General features: G+C 46.1%; 1 long non-coding RNA gene across 1 annotated transcript; it reads left to right on the forward strand.

The window, feature by feature from the left end:
• Window positions 1-773: 773 nt before the first annotated feature.
• LOC126072542 (uncharacterized) lies at window positions 774-10,752 on the forward strand. Its single transcript, XR_007516528.1, has 3 exons — window positions 774-3,783; window positions 6,765-6,934; window positions 10,571-10,752. It is a non-coding gene; the product is annotated as an uncharacterized LOC126072542 (long non-coding RNA).
• The last annotated feature ends 9,940 nt before the right edge of the window (window positions 10,753-20,692 follow it).

The following is a 20,692-nucleotide window of genomic DNA, read 5'->3' on the forward strand; positions in this document are numbered from 1 at the left end:
CTTAGCTCTAGTTCTCCTACCCAGGGCCAGCATCATAGCACATCCACCCTCACCCCTCCTCTGAGCCTTAAGTCCTTAAGGCTCATCCCTGGGCTACCTCCTTCAGAAAGTCCTGACTAGCAGGCCCTCCTGCACTGATACCCACCAACTCTTATACCTCACAGCGCAGGCTTTCTAATCTGCTGCCTTGTGCTAACTATTCCACGTGTGCACCTTTTTCTCCCCACTGTGTTCTAGTGGAAAGGACCATCAGACAGGACTAAACTAGAATTACGGCTCCCAATACTACAAATGACCTTGGACAAGTTATGGAACTTTCTGAATTTCTTCATCTGTGAAATGGGATACTGACACCTACTTCCTAGACTAGTGATAATTACATGAGGCATTAAAGTGCCTCACAGAGCCTGGTATACTGTAGGTGCCGAATATATGGTGGTTTCTCTTTTTCTCTCAGGGCTAGTAGCCTTCTGAGCTTCTGCTATACTGGTGAATACATAGTGTAGTTGTTAGGTGACTCGAGTTGATTCTGACTCAAAGCAACCCCATGTGACAAAGTAAAACTACCCCATGGGAGCGGATTGCCAGGTCTTTATCTCACAGAGCCACTGGGTGGGTACGAATCCCCAACCTTTTGGTTAGCAGCCAAATGCATTTATTGAACACCTACTACGTACTCAGTAAATGTTCGGTGATGAACTAAATGAACTGCTATGTTAGTTAGTCTCTTATAGAGATCATACCTAGATGGAAAAACAGTGTTCCCTGTAGGTTTTCATGGACCTTCTAGATTTACAAAACATAAAATCAGGAAGGTATAATCTCAGAACTGTATTTTGAGTCCAGAGAGAAAATTGAAATATATTCGGTTCTATTAAAAGCACAAATAAAACCTTGGTGTCTGAAATCTGAATCCCCTTATCTCCTCAGCCTGGCTGTCCCTTAAGGAAACAAAGAGATCAAAAAGGTTCAGCTGCAGGTGGGGCAGACAGCTGGCTGGCGCGCTCCATGCAACCTGCACACGCTGTGATTTTGCCCCCTTGAGAGTTCGCCCAGCTGCAGAGCTCAGCTGCAGCATCCTGGAAGCGAGGGAAGCTGGGGAACTGAGGATGCCATCCTCCTGACAACAGCCTCGGCCATATTGGCACTTTTCAAAGGTCTGTATGTGACGCAGTAGTTAATCCTCAAGATGGCCCTGAGGTGGGGATCGATCTGGACTTCATGCCGTGGTTAGCTTCTTCAAGGAGCTGAACTAGGCGCTGAGGAGTGTCAGCTCACTTAGGAGAACACAGACACGGGACAGGAGGTGGCTTTGTCCATTGGGCAAGGAAGATGGAATTTTTGAACACATATCAACCGAGCTGAGGCAGTAGGTGGGAAGGACACAAGGAGATTTTTCAGAACGCTGCACCTTTTGAGGGTGGGTCTTATAACAGCAACCTCTGTAGTGTGCTAAATAGGAGTGCCTAGGTGGCGCAGTGGTTAAAGAGCTCAGCTGCTAACCACAAGGTAAGCAGTTTGAACCCAATAGCTGCTCTGCAGGAAAAAGATGTAACAGGCTGCTTCTGTAAAGATTTCAGCCTTGGAAGCCCCGTGGACCAGTTCTAGGTCACAATGAGTCAGAATCGACTCGACAGCAATGGGTTTGGGGTTTTGTTTTCTTTTGTTTGGGTGGCACAAATTGTTAAGTGTTCTACTACTAGCCAAAATGTTGGCAGTTCGAACCTATCCAGAGGTGCCTCAGAAGACAGGCCTGGCAATCTGCTTCTGAGAAGTCACAGCCTTAAAAACTCCATGGAGCAGTTCTACCCTGTGCACATGGGGTCACCATGAGTCAGAATCAACTCGATGGCAACTAACAACAACAGCTGTGTTAAATACATGATCTATCATTTATGCCTCCAGCAGCCGGAACTTCTTATAGTCCCTGTTTTACAGATGAGAGCGATGATTTTTTTTTTTTTTTTGCTTTTGTACTTTTTTCTGGTAGTTAAAAAATACATGTAACAAAACCGCTGCCAATTGAGCAGTTTTTACACGCACAGTTCAGTGACATTGATTACATTCATCATGTGGCGCAACCGTCACCGCTATCCTTTTCCAAAGGATTCCAGCACGATTGGCAGAAACTCAGTGCCCCCTAAGCAATGGCTCTCCTTTCCCCCTCCCTTGCACTCCTGGTAACCGCTAATAAACTGTGGTCTCCATGCATTTGCCTGTTCCTATAAGCGAGAACAATGTAAATTTTGCTCAAGAGATCATTGCTAGAAAGAAGGAAACCTGAAATGCAATGTCATGTCCATGGGAGCTCCAAATATGCCTTTGCCTTGTGTGTGAAAGTACCCCCCAGACATCAAAAAGGCCCCACACGGGATCCAATGCTTTGGAGCCAGCCTGCCCCACCAATGTCAGGAGATGGGGTTTCAAGCCCCGGCTTGCCGTTCTGTGGCTGTACCAGGTCATGGGAGACTGTTCTCACCCAGCTTCGAGTTCCTCCTCTGGGACACGATTTCCCAGTTCCAGAGTTGCCGAGGATGAAATGAGATTGCGTGCTGAAAAGCTCTTTGCCAACCATGTGGAGCCGCTCTCAGGTGGGCGTGTTATTACCGTTTTGCACAGTGTGCACTAAGTGCTCATGGAACTGAGCCGGAGGCAGGTAAGCAGTCATTACAGACGCTCTCCTAACCATGCGCTTGGGGTAAGACCCACTTTAGGACTGCCGTGGGAGAATGTTATGAGACTGTTGATGAAAGTAGCTGATAAGAAACTCCTTAAAGTACTAAAGAAACCCTGGTGGTGTAGTGGTTAAGAGCTATGGCTGCTAACCGTGAGTTTGGCAGTTCAAATCCACCAGGTGCTCCTTGGAAACCCTGTGGGGCAGTTCTACTCTGTCCTTTAGGATTGCTATGAGTCAGAAATGACCCGGGGGCAACAGGTTTGATCCTTTTTCATTTTTGTAAAGTACTTAAGGAGCCCTGGTGGCACAATGGTTAAAGTGCTCTGCTGCTGACTAAAAGGTTGGTTTGAACCCACCAGGCGCTGCTCGGGAGGCATATGTGGCAGGTTGTTTTTTGTAAAGATTACAGCCTTGGAAACCCTATGGGTCAGTTCTACTCTGTCCTATAGGGTCACTATGAGTCCAAATCAACTCGACAGCAATGAATTTTTAAAGTACTAAAACCACAGCCCTGGAGCCCCAAAAGGTACAAGGTCTGGCCCCGTTTCTGTTTTCTGGTGGCCAGACCAGGTCACTCCATGACTATTAACGACAACAACAACAACAAAAAAAAAAACATTGCCATCGAGTCGATTCCAACTCATAGCGACTATATAGGACAGAGTAGAACTGCCCCATAGGGTTTCTAAGGAGTGCCTGGTGGATTCGAACTGCTGACCTTTTGCTTAGCAGCCACAGCTCTTAACCACTATGCCACCAGGGTATTTAGAAGGGATAATTAATAGGAGGCAAATGCGGTGGCTCAGTGGTAGAATTCTCACCTTCCATGTGGTAGACCTGGGTTGGATTCCTGGCCAAGGTGCCTCATGTGCAGCTACCACCCATCTGCATGTTGCTATGATGCTAAACAGATTTCATTGGACCTTCCAGAAAAAGATGGACTAGGAAGAAAGGCCTGGAGATCTACTTCTGAAAATCAGCCAATGAAAACCCTGTGGATCACAACGGTCTAATCTACAACCAATCATGGGGATGGTGCAGGACCAGGCAGTGTCTCATTCTTTTGTGCATGGAGTCGCCATGAGTCGGGGCCAACGTAATGGCAGGTAACAACAACAAAAAGGATGATGGACAGACCTGGGTTCAAACCTACCTGTATCCACTTCCTTTTTGAAAAATTTCAATTTAATTTTATAATGACATTAAATATTTGTATGCTTCCAAAGTAAATCTAGAAAACAAAGTGCTCAGAGAAGTCTAGTACCATCCCTGTGCCCTTTCCTATTTTCTCTCTGTCCTTATAGGTTATCATTTTTATTTGTTTCAGCTTATTCTTCCATTGTGTGGTTTTTTTCCCTCATTTTTTTAAGTTGAGGTGAAATCCACATGACATTAAATTTACTGTTTTAAAGGGTATAATTCAGTGGCATTTAATATATTTATAATAGTGGACAACTACCGACTCTATCTAGTTTCAAAACATTGTCATCACCCCAAAAGAAAACCCTGTACCTATTAAGCAGTTGCTCTCCATTCCTCCCTCCCCCACCCCCTGGCAACCACCAACCTGCTTTCTGTCTCTATGGGTTTACTTATTCTGGATAAATGGAATCATACAATATGGGACTTTTTGTGTCCGGCTTCCTTCACTCAGCATAATGTTTTTGAGACTCATCTATGTTGTAGCACGTATCGGGACTTCATTTCTCCCTTTATGGCTGAGTAATATTCCATTGTATGGATGGACCACATCTTGTTTATCCATTCATCCATTGGTGGACGTTTAGGATGTTTCCTGTACTGTTGTTTTTGTTTTTAATACAAGCAAATATTTTTACATATTCCTCTTCCTTACTTAGATAAAAGGCAGCATATTACACCTACTATTCACATCTTGCTTTTTTCACTTAACAAAATGTTCTGAAGTTCACTCCATCGTACTATACATCGTTTTCATCCTTTACACAATAGCATTCCAGTTGTGGAGATACCAGGCTTTATTTAATCAGTCCCCTATTGATGGATATTTCCCCCTATTTATGGGTTCTACCACCATGTATTAGTTTGTCATACTATGCTGACTTGCACGTTTGCTATGATGCTGGAAGCTATGCCACTGGTATTTCAAATACCAGCAGGGTCACCCATGGTGGACAGGTTTTAGTGGAGCTTCCAAACTAAGACAGGTTAGAAAGAAAGGCCTGGCAATCTTCCAAAAATTAGCCAATGAAAACCTTATGGATCACAACAGAACAGAACATGCTCCGATTCTCTTGCTTTGGACATAGACAACATTAGGAGGGGTAAATCGCTGGAGGAGGACATCATGACGGCCAGCAAGTGCATGGGAGACCCTTGCTGAAATGAACTGGCACCATAGCTGTAACTATGGACTTGAACATGCTGGCAATTGTGAAGATGATGCGGGACTGAGCAATGTTACATTCTGTTGTACGTAAGGTTGCCATGAGTTGGAGTGACTCGACAGCAGCTCTTTGTCTGTCTGCCTGTCTGTTTATCTATGGATGGGTTGTTTTCAGTCTTCTGCTGTTACAAAGCATGCTGCGGTGAGCTTCTTTGTATTTTTGCCGGTCCTGCCACTTTCCAATGCTGTGCTTAACCTCTCTGATAGCAGTACCTCCACTGGTAAAATGAAGGTAAAGTCAGTGCCCTCCTCGCTGGGTGAGGAACAAATGAGCCAATGCACTCAAAGCAGGGAACACACAGCGCCTGTCATTGTAAGCAAGCGCTAGCCAACGTTGTTGTTGTTAGGTGCCATGAAGTTAGTTCCAACTTATAGCAACCCTGTGTACAACAGAAGGAAACACTGCCAGGTCCTGTGTCATCCTCACAGTCGTTGTTATGCTTGAGCCCATCGCAGTAGCCACTGTGTCAATCCATCTCCTTGAGGGTCTTCCTCTTTTTCACTGATCCTCTACTTTACCATGCTTGATGTCCTTCTCCAGAGACTGATCTCTCCTAATAACATGTCCAAAGTATGTAAGACAAAGCCTCACCATCCTTACTTCTCAGGAGCATTCTGGTTGTACTTCTTCCCAGACAGATTTATTCATTTTTTTGGCAGTCCGTGGTATATTCAATATTCTTCGCCAACACTACGATTCAAAAGCATCAATTCTTTTCCGGTCTTCCTTATTCACTGTTCAGTTTTCACATGTATATGAGGCGACTGATAACACCATGGCTTGGGTCAGGCACACCCTAGTCTTCAAGGTGACATCTTTGCTTTTCAACGCTTTAAAGAGGTCTTTTGCAGCAAATTTACCTAACGCAATGCGTCTTTTGATTTCTTGACTGCTGCTACCATGAGTTTTGATTCTTGATCCAAGTAAAATAAAATCCTTAACAACTTCAATTTTTTCTCCGTTTATCATGATGTCACTTATCCATCCAGTTGTGAGGATTTTTGTTTTCTTCATGTTGAGGTGCAATCCATACTAAAGGCCGTGTGGGCTTTGATCTTCATCAGTAAGTGCTTCAAGTCCTCTTCACTTTCAGCAAGGAAGGTTGTGTCATCAGCATAATGCAGGTTGTTAATGAGTCTTCCTCCAATCTTGATGCCCCGTTCTTCTTCACAGAGTCCAGTTTCTTGGGTTATTTGCTCAGCATACAGACTGAATAGATATGGTGAAAGGATACAACCCTGATGCACACATTTCCTGACTTTAAATCACGCAGTATTCCCTTGTTCTGTTCGAATGACTGTTGATCTATGTACAGGTTCCACATGAGCACAAGAGTTCTGAAATGCCCATTCTTCGCAATGTTATCCATAATTTGTTATGATCCGCCCAGTCAAATGGCTTTACATAGGCAATAAAACACAGGTAAATATCCTTCTGGTATTCTCTGCTTTCGGCCAGAATCTGTCTGACATCAGCAATGATAGCCACATTAGCTATTATTATTCATTATTGTCTGTGCCCGGAAGCTTTATGTTACTCTGGCAGTGACAGAGACCCTGACTTAGGAAGGGGCATTCCTGTGGTCTCTGGGAATCAAGGTGGATCTGTGGATTTGTTTTGGACTCTCTCTCACAATTTCTGTGGCTCTCTATTTGCAAAAGAGCTCTTGGATTCCCACACATGAAGCATCAGCTATCTCCGGCTGGTGAACATCTCCAAGGAAGGAAAATCTCATCTTTCCGCAGAAGCCAGGCAGCTCACTTCTGCACCCCTAAAGGTGGAACAAGATTGGGGGTTCTGACTTAAATTCTCATTCACTGCAAAACCAAAGGTAACACACAGCACATCCTTTTCCCCTCTTTGGATGGGCAGCTGAGGGGGTACATTAGCCACTCACTTCTGTGTGTGGTGGAGGGGAGGGGGTGACATGGGGAGGGCACGGCGGGGATTATACAACACCCCCATGCACTACCCACCACACACAACAAATGGGGTCCCTACCCTCTGAGGATGCATAAGCCAAACGTGATGTGACCTGTCCACACACAACACCCAGATGAAAAGGACTGAGCTGGGTTTCCAGGAAGGAGCAAGAGAGGAGGGAAAGGCTAGGGTAGAAACAGGCACAGCTCCCCAGCACTGCAGAGGAGACATGGCCAGCCAAGAGATGGGCAGCGTAGGTGTGGGCACGGTGGAAACAGTGCCAAATTTAGAGTTAGGAGAGCTGGATTCTATCCACACTCACCCACACCTGTTGCCATCGAGTCAATTCTGACTCATAGCGACCCTATAGGACAGAGTAGAAGTGCCTCACAGGGCTTCCAGGGAACCCCTGGTGGATTCGTACGGCCAACCTCTTGGTTAGCAGGTGAGCTCTTAACCACTGCGCCACCAGGTTTTCCGGTTCTATCTATAGCTCCATCATATTTCCTGGACTGAAGGGAGGTAGTGGGGTAAAGTGGTTTTAAAAACAACCTTAGTATGATTCCAATTACATGACATTCTGGAAAAGGCAAAGCTATAGGGACAGTAAAAAAAAATCAGTGGTTATTAGGGGATTGGGGGAGTGGGGAGGGACGAGTATGCGAAGCACAGGACATTTTACGGACAGTGGAACTGTTCTGCACGATACTATAATGGTGGACACATGGCATTATGCATTTGTCAAAAACCCATATGACTGTAGGACACCAAGAGTAAACCCTGATGTAAACTATGGACTTTAGTTGATAATAATGTATCAAGATTTGTTCAGTTGTAACAGATGTACCACATTAATGCAAGATGTTAATAATAGGAGAAATTGTGCACAGGAAGCAGAGGAGATATACAGAACTCTCTGTGCTTTCTGTGCAATTTTTCTATATTCAAGTGTATATTTTAAAAAAGGAGGTAGGCCTTACTAATATGATCTTGATTCAGATGGAGCTAGGCTGTAGTTGCTAGCAGAAAAAAAATCAATCTCATTACCCTAAGTTTTACTTTCCTCATCTGTCAAATAGGTATAATAATCATAATACCTCCCTTTAGATTATTGTCAGGATGAAATGAGAAAATGCGTGTAAAGGGTGTAGCACTGCCATGTAGTAAACAAAAAACCCACTGCTGTCACGTCGATTCCAACTCAGAGCAACTCTATAGAACAGAGTAGAACTGCCCCATAGGGTTTCCAAGAAGCAGCTGGTGGATTCGAACTGCCGACCTTTTGGTTAGCAGCCAAGCTCTTAGCTACTGCGCCACCAGGTCCCATAGTAGATGCTCCACTAATGGTGGTGATGATGATGGAGCACTTTGAAGAATCTAAGGAGATGATTTACTTTCTCCTTTCAGATCACACTTCAGAGTTGGCATTTGTTCAGCACACTCCCCTTTTCAAAGGGCACCTCTACCTGCTTGGACCTCGCAGCAACAACCTCGTGGGCAGGAGTTTTCATGTACCCCCATTTAACTGATGGGAAACAGGAGTTCAGAGGAGTTGAGGGACTAGTCAAGGCCGTCCAGCTTAGACGTAGCAGAGCCAGGCCTCAGAGGCAGTTCCTCAGGCTTCTTTGTACTTCTTCCCCGACCTTGACATTCCCTCAGTCAGCAGCCTCCGATAAAAATCAAGAGCCAGTCTTCAGAATTTCTGGTCCTTTCAAGACTGCAATTCATTTAATGGTTTGGGGATCTCTCTCTCCCTCTTTTTTTTTTTTTTTCCTCCTCATCTGCATAGCAGGGATTAATCAGCCCCCAGAGATAAAGAAATAACAAGCATGGCTCACATATTGAGTGTTGGCTGTGGGCCAGCCCTGAATGAACAGGAGAAAAGACCTGGCAATCTGCTCCCGTGAAGATTACAGCCTAGAAAACCCCATGGGGCAGTTCCACTCTGACCTAGAGGATTGCTATGAATCAGAATCAACTCGCGGGCACAGAACAGCCACAGCCCTGAATGAAGCATTCTACATGCGGTGTCTGATTCCATCTCATGCAATATTTGGCTGCAATCCCATGCAATGAATACAATCATTATCCTTCTTTGAGAGAGGAGGATGCTGGGGCTGAGAGAGGTTAAGTAATTTACCCAAGGTCAAACAGCTAAGTGGTAGTCAGGATTTGAACCCAGATTTCTCTGGGTTCATGGGTCTGAAGTACCTACCCATGACCTTACTGTGTCTCCTAAAAATTGCTCTGAAAATTTCTGCAAAGCCATAAGAATTCAGAGAGGCATCAAGGTGGAAGAAGAGCTTGGCTGGTCTCCACATTGGCATTTTCCCTGTCAGATACCACCTCCAGCTCTGAGAGCTCACGTTATACTGGGTGGTTGCAATTGAGTCAAAATATGAGGATGGAGCAATGAGGGGAAGCAAGTGCCCTGAACAAGAGCCAGAAACCCTCATCTCATACCAAAGGGTCCCCAGAAGGCACCTTCTTTGTAAGGGTGGGGCTCGCTAAGGCTGCCCCATCATCCCAGACAGGATCAGGCCCTCGAACACCCTCCCCTTCGCACAGCACTTTTCAGGTCACTAACCCTTCTTGGGAAACCCTGGTGGCATAGTGGTTAAGAGCAATGGCTGCTGACCTTTTGGTCAGTAGTTTGAATCCACCAGGCACTCCTTGGAAACTATATGGGACAGCTCTACTCTGTCCTACAGGGTCACTATGAGTTGGGATCAACTAGATGGCAATGGGTTTGGTTTTTTGATTTTTAACCCTTCTTTGAGCCTTCTCTCATTTAACCCTGACTCTGCCACTCCTGACAAAGAGGGTATTCCTCACTGTTTCCCCATCTATGAAATGGAGATAATAATGACACATGTCTCATAGGGTTGCCATGTGGATTAAATGTAATAATGTGTGGAATCTGCTTAGCACTGTGCCTGGCACATCGTGATAGATAGATAGATAGGTAGGTAGGTAGATTAGATACATGATAGATAGGAAGGAAGGAAGGAAGGAAGGAAGGAAGGAAGGAAGGAAGGAAGGAAGGAAGGAAGGAAGGAAGGAAGGAAGGAAGGAAGGAAGGAAGGAAGGAAGGAAGGAAGGAAGGAAGGAAGGAAGGAAGGAAGGAAGGAAGGAAGGAAGGAAGGAAGGAAGGAAGGAAGGAAGGAAGGAAGGAAGGAAGGAAGGAAGGAAGGAAGGAAGGAAGGAAGGAAGGAAGGATGGATTGGATAGAAAGACAGATGTAGTAGTTATGTGCTGTCAAGCCTATTGCGTTCCAACTCACAGCGACCCCACATGACAGATTAGAACTGTCCCATAGGATTTCCTAGGGTGTAAATCTTTAATCTTTATGGAAGCAGATTACTAGGCTTTTTCCCCCTGAGGAGCTGCAGGGTGTGTTGAAACCGCCGACCTTTTGGTTAGCAGTCAAGCGCTTAACTGTTGCACCACCAGCGCTCCTGGATGGATGGATAGATGGATGGATGGGTGGATAGATAGCTGTTGTCAAGTAGACTCCAACTCATGGTGACCTTATGTACAACAGGACGAAGAACGAAACGCTGCCCAGCCCTGCATCATCTTCATAATCACCAGCATGTTTGAGTTCATCATTGTGGCTGTTGTACCAATCATCTCACCGAGGGTCTCTCTTACCCTTACTTTCCCTCTGCTTCATCAAACATGGTGTCCTCCTCCAGCACTTGATCTTTCCTGATAACATGCCCAAAGCAAGTGAGTCGGACCATGTTCTATTGTGATCCATAAGGTTTTCATTGGCTAATTTGCAGAAGTAGATAGCCAGGCCTTTCTTCCTAGTCTGTCTCAGTCTGGAAGCTTGACTGAAGCCTGTCCACCATGGGTGAACCTTGCTGGTATTTGAAACCCTGATAGCATGCATAGCTTCCAGGATCACAGCAACATAGTAGGGCAAACTGACAGACAGGTGGTGGGGCACAACTTGAGTGCTCAATAAATGGTGGCTATCGTTTTATTGTTATAGCTAGGACCATGTGGGTCATCCCTATAAAGGCATAGCATGGTCAGGGCTGATGACTAACCCTCCTCCTCCATCTGCCTAAATCCTGCTGATTCTTTAAGAACCTGGTGACACAGTGGTTAAGTGCTGGGCTGCTAACCAAAAGATCGGCAGTTTGAATCCACCAGCAGCTCTGCAGGAGAAAGATGTGGCAGTCTGCTTCTGTAAAGATTACAACCTTGGAAACCCTATGGGGCAGTTCTACTCTGTCTTATAAGGTTGTTATGAGTCAGAATCAACTGGATGGCAATGGGTTTGGTTTTGGGGTTTTGAGGACACAGTCCTTGAACTCACTAGAAAGCCAAACTAGGAGCCTTCCTCCCAGAGCTTCCCCTTCCATGGCCTTGGCCCAGGGCCCCAGTGCATCCCAGCAAACTTTGCTGGCCGAGGACTGGCCTGCCCCATTCTCTGTCCAGCCTGCAGCAGAAGCTGGGAGAAGGGACCACTCACCTCGGGAGGAACTTCTGCTCCTGCCCTGTGGTGCCCCACTGCCGGTGCCTCCAAGGGCCTCCTGTTTCCAGCTCCCCTTGGGTTTCCAGGGGCAGCAGGAAGTAGGGGGGTGATCCTTGCCTTCTCTCCCTTCTCTCAGTCCCCTGGTTCAGCAGCCCCATTGAAGCAGTTGTGCTTTGCGCTTTGATCACCTGAGGGCATTGATTTAGGGGATGCAAATGAGGAGGCTGCTGTCCGAGGAAGACAATCTTCTAGAGCCAGATAGGGCCAGAGAAATTCTCAATGAGCCTTGCTTCTGGTGTTGGCTTAGTAGGAGCCAGGGGGAGGCTTCCAGTGGCCTGGAAAGGGTAGGGAGGCAAATTGCAAGGAAGCGTTGGAGCAAGACAGGCCTCGCACCCTGCACCCAGGCCAGGAGAGGTGGGGACATCCTGCAGCCTGGAGGGAGGGAGGGAAGGCCAACCAAGGAGGGTAGTGCATTAATCTGCTCCCGCCCTGGCCCCCTGCCAACACAGGCCTAGTTAGGACCCTGATAAATGGCTAGGTGAGTGCGTCTGAGCTGCCAGCTGGAGGCTCAGCCCCTCCAGGGGGCTTCAGCAAGGCCAGGGAGCTGGAGGAAAAGGTGGATGGACAGGCCAAAGGAAAGGGGCTCCATGCACATGAGGGGTCAGGGAGGGGCTCTGCCTGGCACCCGTGCTGGGCCAAGGTCACTGCTTATAAAGCTCACAGCAGCCTTTGGCCTGCAACAGGGCGTCCGCCAGTGAAAGGAGACAAGTACAGCTGGGTGGGCACCAGAGCCTGTGCCCAAGCCTCAGAGACACGAGGCCAGCTGGCCAGCGGGCTGAGGGAGGCAGAAGGAAGAGGTGCCCTTGTCCAGGGGTCTGCTGCCAGGGGTCTGGACTTGACCTCCTCTACAAGATGGAGGTGGTGAGGTTGCAGCATGGAGTATGGATACTCCAAACCCAGCCCAGACCTGCCTCAGGGCCCATAATAGGCCCACCTGGGTGAGTCACGCCATGCTGCAGAGCACAAAGCATCCATAAGCACCATTACCAGCCTCTGTGCCACCTTGGGCGGGTATCAGGGCTTCCAGAAAGGTCTGAATTCCTCACTCCTGTGGCTGGAAGCTAAGAGGCCCTTCGGCACCCTCATCCTGACCACAACTCCGAAGGCCAGGCCTGGGTGCCTGGCCCTGGACTGGATCCCAGCAGGGGGCCCCCCTGTCCCCCACCCCTATGGCTCCTCTTCAAGCTGGGTGAAGGGGGAAACGTGTTAATTTGCTCGTCTTTGCTAATTTGAAAAGGAGCATAAACAGCAGAGCTTGGTGGCACAGCTCTGCCGAGGGTGCAGTTTAAGTCTAATTATGTGCTATTCGTACATTTGCTCTTTGTTCCCATGCCATATTAATTGCAGATCTGGTATAGGGACAATTAGCAATATTATGGGCTCGCTCTCTCTTCCAGCAGGCCACAGTCCACGTGCTTTCGGACAGGGAATTGGACTTGTGAGATGGAGAATGCCTACTAAGGAGAATGGGCCTCCTTTCCTGGGTAGAGCCCACCAGGTAACTGGAGGAGAGGCAGGTGGGACAAGGGAGGCTGGGGGAGGCACCAGAGAGGCTTCAGCAGCAGTCGTAATGGCTCTTCAGCACCTCCCTCCGCTCCAGGCTCCTCCCTGTCCACCAGTGTCGCCTCGGTCCTCCTGGCCCCTCAGCTTTCATTCTCCATGGCACTGAGGCTGGAATTCCTCCCTGTCTCTGCCCTCATCTCTAATAAGTCCCCTGGCTCTGCCGAGCCTGGCTTCATCATTTGCTTCCTCTTTGTCATCCCCATAATCCTATAACTGAGGGTTACCTACCTCATGAGGTAAACAGGGTTCTTAGTTTACTTGCGCTGCTGTAACAGAAACACCACAAGCGGGTGGCTTTAAAGAACAGAAAAGTATGTGCTCACAGTTCAGGAGACTAGAAGTCCGAATTCGGGGTGTGGTTCTAGGGGGAGGTCCTTCTTTGTCTATTTCAGTTTCCAGTAGCTGTCATCAGACAGAGTTTATCTTCCCTCTGTGTATATAAAAAACCCATTGCCACCGAGTCAATTTCGACTCATAGTGACCCTATAGGACACAGTAGAACTGCCCCACAGGGTTTCCAGGGAGCAGCTGGTGGATTCAAACTGCTGGTGTTTTGGTTAGCAGCTAAGCTCTTAATCACTGTGCCACCAGGGCTCCTGACTGACTAAAGCAGGCAGGTATTCTGAAGAACATCTACCCAATGTTGTTCTTTATATAAGTCAGAAGTGATAAGGTTTAGGATATACCAGGCACTGGTATGACCTCAACTGATTGATTGATTACATTAGATTAGATTACATCCACAGGTATAGGGGTTGGGATTCTAATACGTATTTTGAGGGGACACAATTCAACCCATAACACAGGGTATATATTGTTTTCCAGGCGACTGTAGTTGTAGTTGTCAGGCATCTATCTGCGTAGTGCTTTTCAGCATTTATCAAATACACCTTCTCATTCCACACTTACATCAGCCCTATGGGGAGGGACAGTTAGTATTACCACCCCTTTCATGAGAGAAGTCAAACCACCAGCAATAGGCAGAGCTCGGACTTCGACCAGGACTTCTCATTTTCTATCCAGTGCTCTTCCCTTGCAGCAGGCAGTTCTCACAGGTTGGTCCGTGGCAATGTTTAAAAAACAAAAAGTTTAGGGAAAAGCTAAATGAAAAGGATGTTGTCATGGACTGAATTGTATCCCCCCCCCCCCAAAAAAAGTCTGTCAACTTGGCTAGTCCATGAATCCCAGTATTGTGTGATTGTCCATCGTTTTGTCACCTGATGTGATTTTCCTACCTGTTATAAATCGTGCCTCTATGATGTCAATAGAAAACCCTGATGGTGTAGTGGTTAAGAACTACAGCAGCTAACCAAAAAGTTCGCAATTCAAATTCACCAGGAGCTCCCTGGAAACCATATGGGGCAGTTCAACTCTGTCCTATAGGGTCGCTATGAATCAGAATCGACTTGACGGCAACGGGCTTGGTTAGCAATGGGTATGATGTGAGGTGAGATTAGCAGCAGTTATGCTAATGAGGCAGGACCCAATCTATAAGATTAGATTGTGTCTTAAATCAATCTCTTTTAAGATTGAGGTAGCAGAGAGACTCCGGGACCTCCTACCACCAAGAAAGCAGTGCCAGGAGCAAAGCATGTCCTTTGGACCTGGGGTCCCTGTGCTGAGAAACTCCTAGACTAAGGGAAGACCGATAATAAGGACCTTCCCCCAGAACTGACAGAGAGAAAGCCTGCCCTTAGAGAGGATGCCCTGAATTTGGACTTTTAGCCTCCTAGACTGTGGGAGAATAGATTTCTCTTTGTTAAAGCCATCCACTTGTGGTATTTCTGTTATAGCAGCACTAGATGGCTAATGATAGATGTCTTTATTGCAGGACTTCTCAGAACCTTTAATATAGTGTTACTCCCCAAAAGAAAGAGTACAGTGTGCAGCATTTTCCAGCCTTCATTGAATACTGTGTCTTTGTGTGTGTGTGTGTGTGTGTGGACCATGGTGCTGCTCTAAGATGGCAAAAACAGGAAAACATGAGGAAGAAGGAAACTCTGGTTTTAATCTCAATGGGAGGGTCCCCAGCCCCACGGGAAGCTGACTGAGACCCAGGGTTGGTGTTACTGTGAATTTCTCATTCTGGGACTTGGTCAGGACCAGAATCCCATGGTAGACATCTTGTCTCTGACCACATAGCATCCTTCCCTTTAGGCACCACCACTCTCCCTCTGTGTGGCTTGTCACTCTCAATAGCCTGTCCCACCCTAGCCATGAGGGAATATGGCTAAATTCCCAGCAACTGTGATTGGTCCAGTGGGCAGCACACCACCCAGGCAGGGATTGTTTGGGGCACTGGGGCAAAGAAGCTTTCTTTCCACAGAAGTTGCCAGGAATTGTATTCTACCACAGGAGAGGAAGGCCAGCCTGTGACAGGAAATGATGAGGCCAACAGGCAAAGCAATGCAGACACAAGCAGAGGTGAAAACAGATCTGAAGGAAGAGAGTGAAAGCACAGAGTCCCCAGTTCCAGTGCCTGAAGGCCTGTTTCTTGCAGCAATCACCTTAATTCTGTGAGTTTCCCCAGCTGTGTGAGCCAGTTAGAATTGGGATTCTGCTGCCTGCAAACCACAGGCCTGACAATACAAGTCCCCAAGCCCCTTCATTGGCTCAGAATCAATCTGGGATCAAGACAGGCCCAGCAGGGCTTGGGCATGGGTCATTACACAGGTGCCAGGCTCACTAAAACTTCACCTGAGGCTCTCAGCCTCTGAAACAGAAGGGGCACACTCTTCTCCTTGGCCCCAGGTTTCCTTTTTGTCAGCACAATTTTGGTTCTGAAAATAGGGTCTCTGTACCTCTGGGTCACGTAGGGGCACAGCAGAGGAGTCGTTCAAGGTCAAGTTTCTTCATCCATCTAACACGTCTTTACCGAGAGCCCACAGTGTGTCAGGTTCTGGAGACACAGCCATGAAGAAGCCAGACGAGGTCTCTGCTCCCAATCAGCTTACATTCCAGTGGGAGGACCAAGGCAAAAACAAAGATATTAATAAATAAGGTAATTTCAAAGTAATTTCAATTAATAATAGTCATAATTTCAATAAACAGGAAAATGGAGTATAGAGTGATGGGGTGGAAACGAAAATAGGGGAAGTCAGTGAAGATTCTTTGAGGAGGTGACATTTGAGCTGATGTCTGAAAATGAAATGGAGAAGGATTTAGGCATATAGTGAGAGCATTCTAGGCAGAGGAAACAGACAGTGCAAAGGCCTCAAGGTGGGAATGAGTTTGGCATGTTCAGGGAACAAAAGGAGGCCAGTGGCAGGGAGGGAGAGGTAGGAGATGAAGCTGAGATTAGCAGGATCCAGGTCATTTGGGCCTTGGGCCATGCACGATAGTTGTTATTAGGTGCTGTCAAGTTGGTTCTGACTTATAGTGACCCCATGTATAGCAGAAAGGAAACGTTGCCTGGTCCTGCACCATCCTTATAATAGTAGGTATGTTTGAGCCAATTATTAAAGCCACTGTGTCAATCCATCTCCTTGAGTGTCTTCCTCTTTTTCACTGACCCTCTACCAAGCAGGATGTCCTTTCCCAGGGATTGGTCCTTCCTGATAATAGGTCCAAAATAAGTGACACAAAGTCTCACCATCCTTGTTTCTAAGGGGCACTCTGGCTGTACTTCTTACAAAACAGAATTATTTTGTTCTTCTGGCTTTGTTGTTGTTGTTGTTGTTAGGTGCCGTCGAGTCAGCTCCGACTCATAGTGACCCTATGCACAACACAACAAAACACTGCCTGGTCCTGCGCCATCATTACAATCGTTGTTATCCTTGAGCCCATTGTTGCAGCCACCGTGTCAATCCACCTCGTTGAGGGTCTTCCTCTTTTCCACTGACCCAGTACTTTGCCAAGCATGATGTCCTTCTCCAGATACTGATCCCTCCTGACAACATGTCCAAAGTATGTAAGACACAGTCTCGCCATCCTTGCTTCTAAGGAGCATTCTGGTTCTACTTCTTCCAAGACAGATTTATTCATTTATTCATTTATTCATCCTTCTGGCAGTCCATGGTATATTTAATATTCTTCACCAACACCACAATTCAAAGGCATCAATTCTTCTTCGGTCTTCCTTATTCATTGCCCAGCTTTCACATGCATATGATGCAATTGAAAATACCATGGCTTGGGTCAGGCGCACCTTAGTCTTCAAGGTGACATCTTTGCTCTTCATCACTTTAAAGAAGTCCTTTGCAGCAGATTTACCCAATGCAATGCATCTTTTGATTTCTTGACTGCTGCTTCCACGGATGTTGATTGTGGATCCAAGTAAAATGAAATCCTTGACAACTTCAATCTTTTCTCTGTTTATCATGAAGTTGCTCATTGGTCCAGTTGTGAGGACTTTCTGTTCTTTATGTTGAGGTGCAATCCATACTGAAGGCAGTGGTCTTTGATCTTCATTAGTACGTGCTTCAAGTCCTCTTCACTTTCAGCAAGCAAGGTTGTGTCATCTGCATAATGCAGGTTGTTAATGAGTCTTCCTCCAATCCTGATGCCCCGTTCTTCTTCATGTAGTACAGCTTCTCAGATTATTTACTCAGCATACAGATTGAATAGGTATGGTGAAAGAATACAACCCTGGTGTATTCCTGACTTTAAACTAATCAGTATCCCCTTGTTCTGTCTGAACAACTGCCTCTTGATCTATGTAAAGGTTCCTCATGAGCACAATTAAGTGTTCTGGAATTCCCATTCTTCCCAATGTTATCCATAAATTGTTATGATCCACACAGTCAAATGCCTTTGCACAGTCAATAAAACACAGGTAAACATCCTTCTGGTACTCTCTGCTTTCAGCCAGGATCCATCTGACATCAGCAATGATATCCCTGGTTCCACGTCCTCTTCTGAAACTGGCCTGAATTTCTGGCAGTTCCCTGTCGATATACTGCTGCAGCCATTTTTGAATGATCTTCAGCAAAATTTTGCTTGCGTGTGATATTAATGATATTGTTCTATAATTTCCACATTCAGTTGGATCACCTTTCTTGGGACTAGGCGTAAATATGGATCTCTTCCAGTCAGTTGGGCAGGAAGCTGTCTTCCATATTTCTTGGCATAGGCGAGTGAGCACCTCCAGCACTGCATCCATTTGTTGAAACATCTCAATTGATATTCCGTCAATTCCTGGAGCCTTGTTTTTCGCCAGTGGGGCCTTCAGAGCAGCTTGGACTTCTTCCTCCAGTACCATCGGTTCCTGATCATATGCCACCTCTTGAAATGGTTGAACATCGACCAATTCTCTTTGGTATAATGACTCTGTGTATTCCTTCCATCTTCTTTTGATGCTTTCTGCGTCATTTAATATTTTCCCCATAGAATCCTTCACTATTGCAACTCGAGGCTCGAATTTTTTCTTCAGTTCTTTCAACTTGATAAACACTGAGCCTGTTCTTCCCTTTTGGTTTTCCATTTCCAGCTCTTGGCACATATCATTAAAATACTTTACTTTGTCTTCTTGAGCCGCCCTTTGAAATCTTCTGTTCAGTTCTTTTATTTCATCAATTCTTCCTTTTGCTTTAGCTGCTCGACGTTTGAGAGCAAGTTTCAGAGTCTCCTTCGACATCCATCTTGGTCTTTTCTTTCTTTCCTGTCTTTTCAATGACCTCTTGCTTTCTTCATGGATGATGTCCTTGATGTCATTCCACAACTCATCTGGTCTTCAGTCACTAGTGTTCACTGCGTCAAATCTATTCTTCAGATGTTCTCTAAATTCAGGTGGGATGTACTCAAGGTCATACTTTGCCTCTTGTGGGCTTGCTCTGATTTTCTTAGTTTCAGCTTGAACATGCATATGAGCAATTGATGGTCTGTTCCACAGTTGGCCCCTGGCCTTGTTCTGACTGATGATATTGAGCTTTTCCATCGTCTGTCTACACAGATGTAGTCCAATTTGATTTCTGTGTGCTCCATCTGGCGAGGTCCATGTGTATAGCCGCCGTTTATGTTGGTGAAAGAAGGTATTTGCAGTGAAGAAGTCATTGGTCTTGCAAAATTCTATCATTTGATCTCCAGCATTGTTTCTATCACCAAGGCCATATTTTCCAACTACTGATCCTTCTTCTTTGTTTCCAACTTTCGCATTAAAATCGCCAGTAATTATCAATGCATCTTGACTGCATCTTCGATCAATTTCAGACTCCAGCAGCTGATAAAAATCTTCTCTTTCTTCGTCTTTGGCCCTAGTGGTTGGTGTGTATATTTGAATAATAGTCGTATTAACTCGTCTTCCTTGTAGGTGTATGGATATTATCCTATCACTGACAGCGTTGTACTTCAGGATAGATCTTGAAATGTTCTTTTTGACGATGAATGCAACGCCATTCCTCTTTTCAAGTTATCATTCCCAGCATAGTAGGCTATATGATTGTCCAATTCAAAATGGCCAATACCAGTCCATTTCAGTTCACAAATGCCTAGGATATCGATGTTTATGAGTTCCATTTCATTTTTGATGATTTCTAATTTTCCTAGATTCATACATTCCAGGTTCTGATTATTAATGGATGTTTGAAGCTGTTTCTTCTCATTTTGACTTGTGCCACATCAGCAAATGAAGGTCCCAAAGGCTTTACTCCATCCATGTCATTAAGGTTGACTCTACTTTGAGGAGGCAGCTCTTCCCCAGTCATCTTTTGAGTGCCTTTCAATGTGGGGGGCTCATCTTCCAGCACTATATCAGACAATGCTCCACTGCTATTCATAAGGTTTTCACTGGCTAATACTTTTCAGAAGTAGAGTGTTGGGTCCTTCCTAGTCTGTCTTAGTCTGGAAGCTTAGCTGAAACCTGTCCTCCATGGGGGACCCTGCTGGTACCTGAATACCGGTGGCATAGCTTCCAGCATCACAGCAACATGCAAGCCCCCACAGTATGACAAACTGACGGACACGTGGGGGTTCTTCTGGCAGTCCATACTATATTCAATATTTTTCGGCAACACCATAATTCAAATGCATCAATTCTTCTTCGGTCTTCCTTTTTCATTGTTCAGCTTTCACATGTATATCAGGCAATTGAAAATAGCACGACTTGGGTCAGGCTCACCTTAGTCATCAAGGTGACATCTTTGCTTTTTAACACTTAAAAAGGTCTCTTGCAGCAGATTTGACCAACGCAATACAACACTTGATTCTTGACTGCTGTTGCCGTGGGTGTTGATTCTTGATCCAAGTAAAATGAAATCCTTGACAACTTCAGTCTTTGCTCTGTTTATCATGCTGCTGCTTATTGGCCCAGTTGTGAGGATTTTTGTTGTGGTGTAACAATAAGGTGTACAGTAAGGAGCTAAGATTTTATCCTAGGTGTAATGGTCAGCCGCTGCCTTGTGGGGGATCAGGGTGGGGACTGGGCAGGCTTTCCTGTGTTGTTGCCTCAGGTACCAGAAAAGCAAGCACCAACCTTGCAGAGAAGCCCTTGAGCTATGGCCGAGCAGATGGTTCTCTGATACAGCAAGGGTCTCAATGCCACGACTTCACAGGCTTGAGACATCACTGGTCCAACCCGTGCGGTCAGAAGAGGCTCATGCTGCAGAAACAACAGACCCT

Source organism: Elephas maximus, chromosome 3 (genome assembly GCF_024166365.1).
Source record: "Elephas maximus indicus isolate mEleMax1 chromosome 3, mEleMax1 primary haplotype, whole genome shotgun sequence".
Lineage (NCBI taxonomy): Eukaryota > Metazoa > Chordata > Mammalia > Proboscidea > Elephantidae > Elephas > Elephas maximus.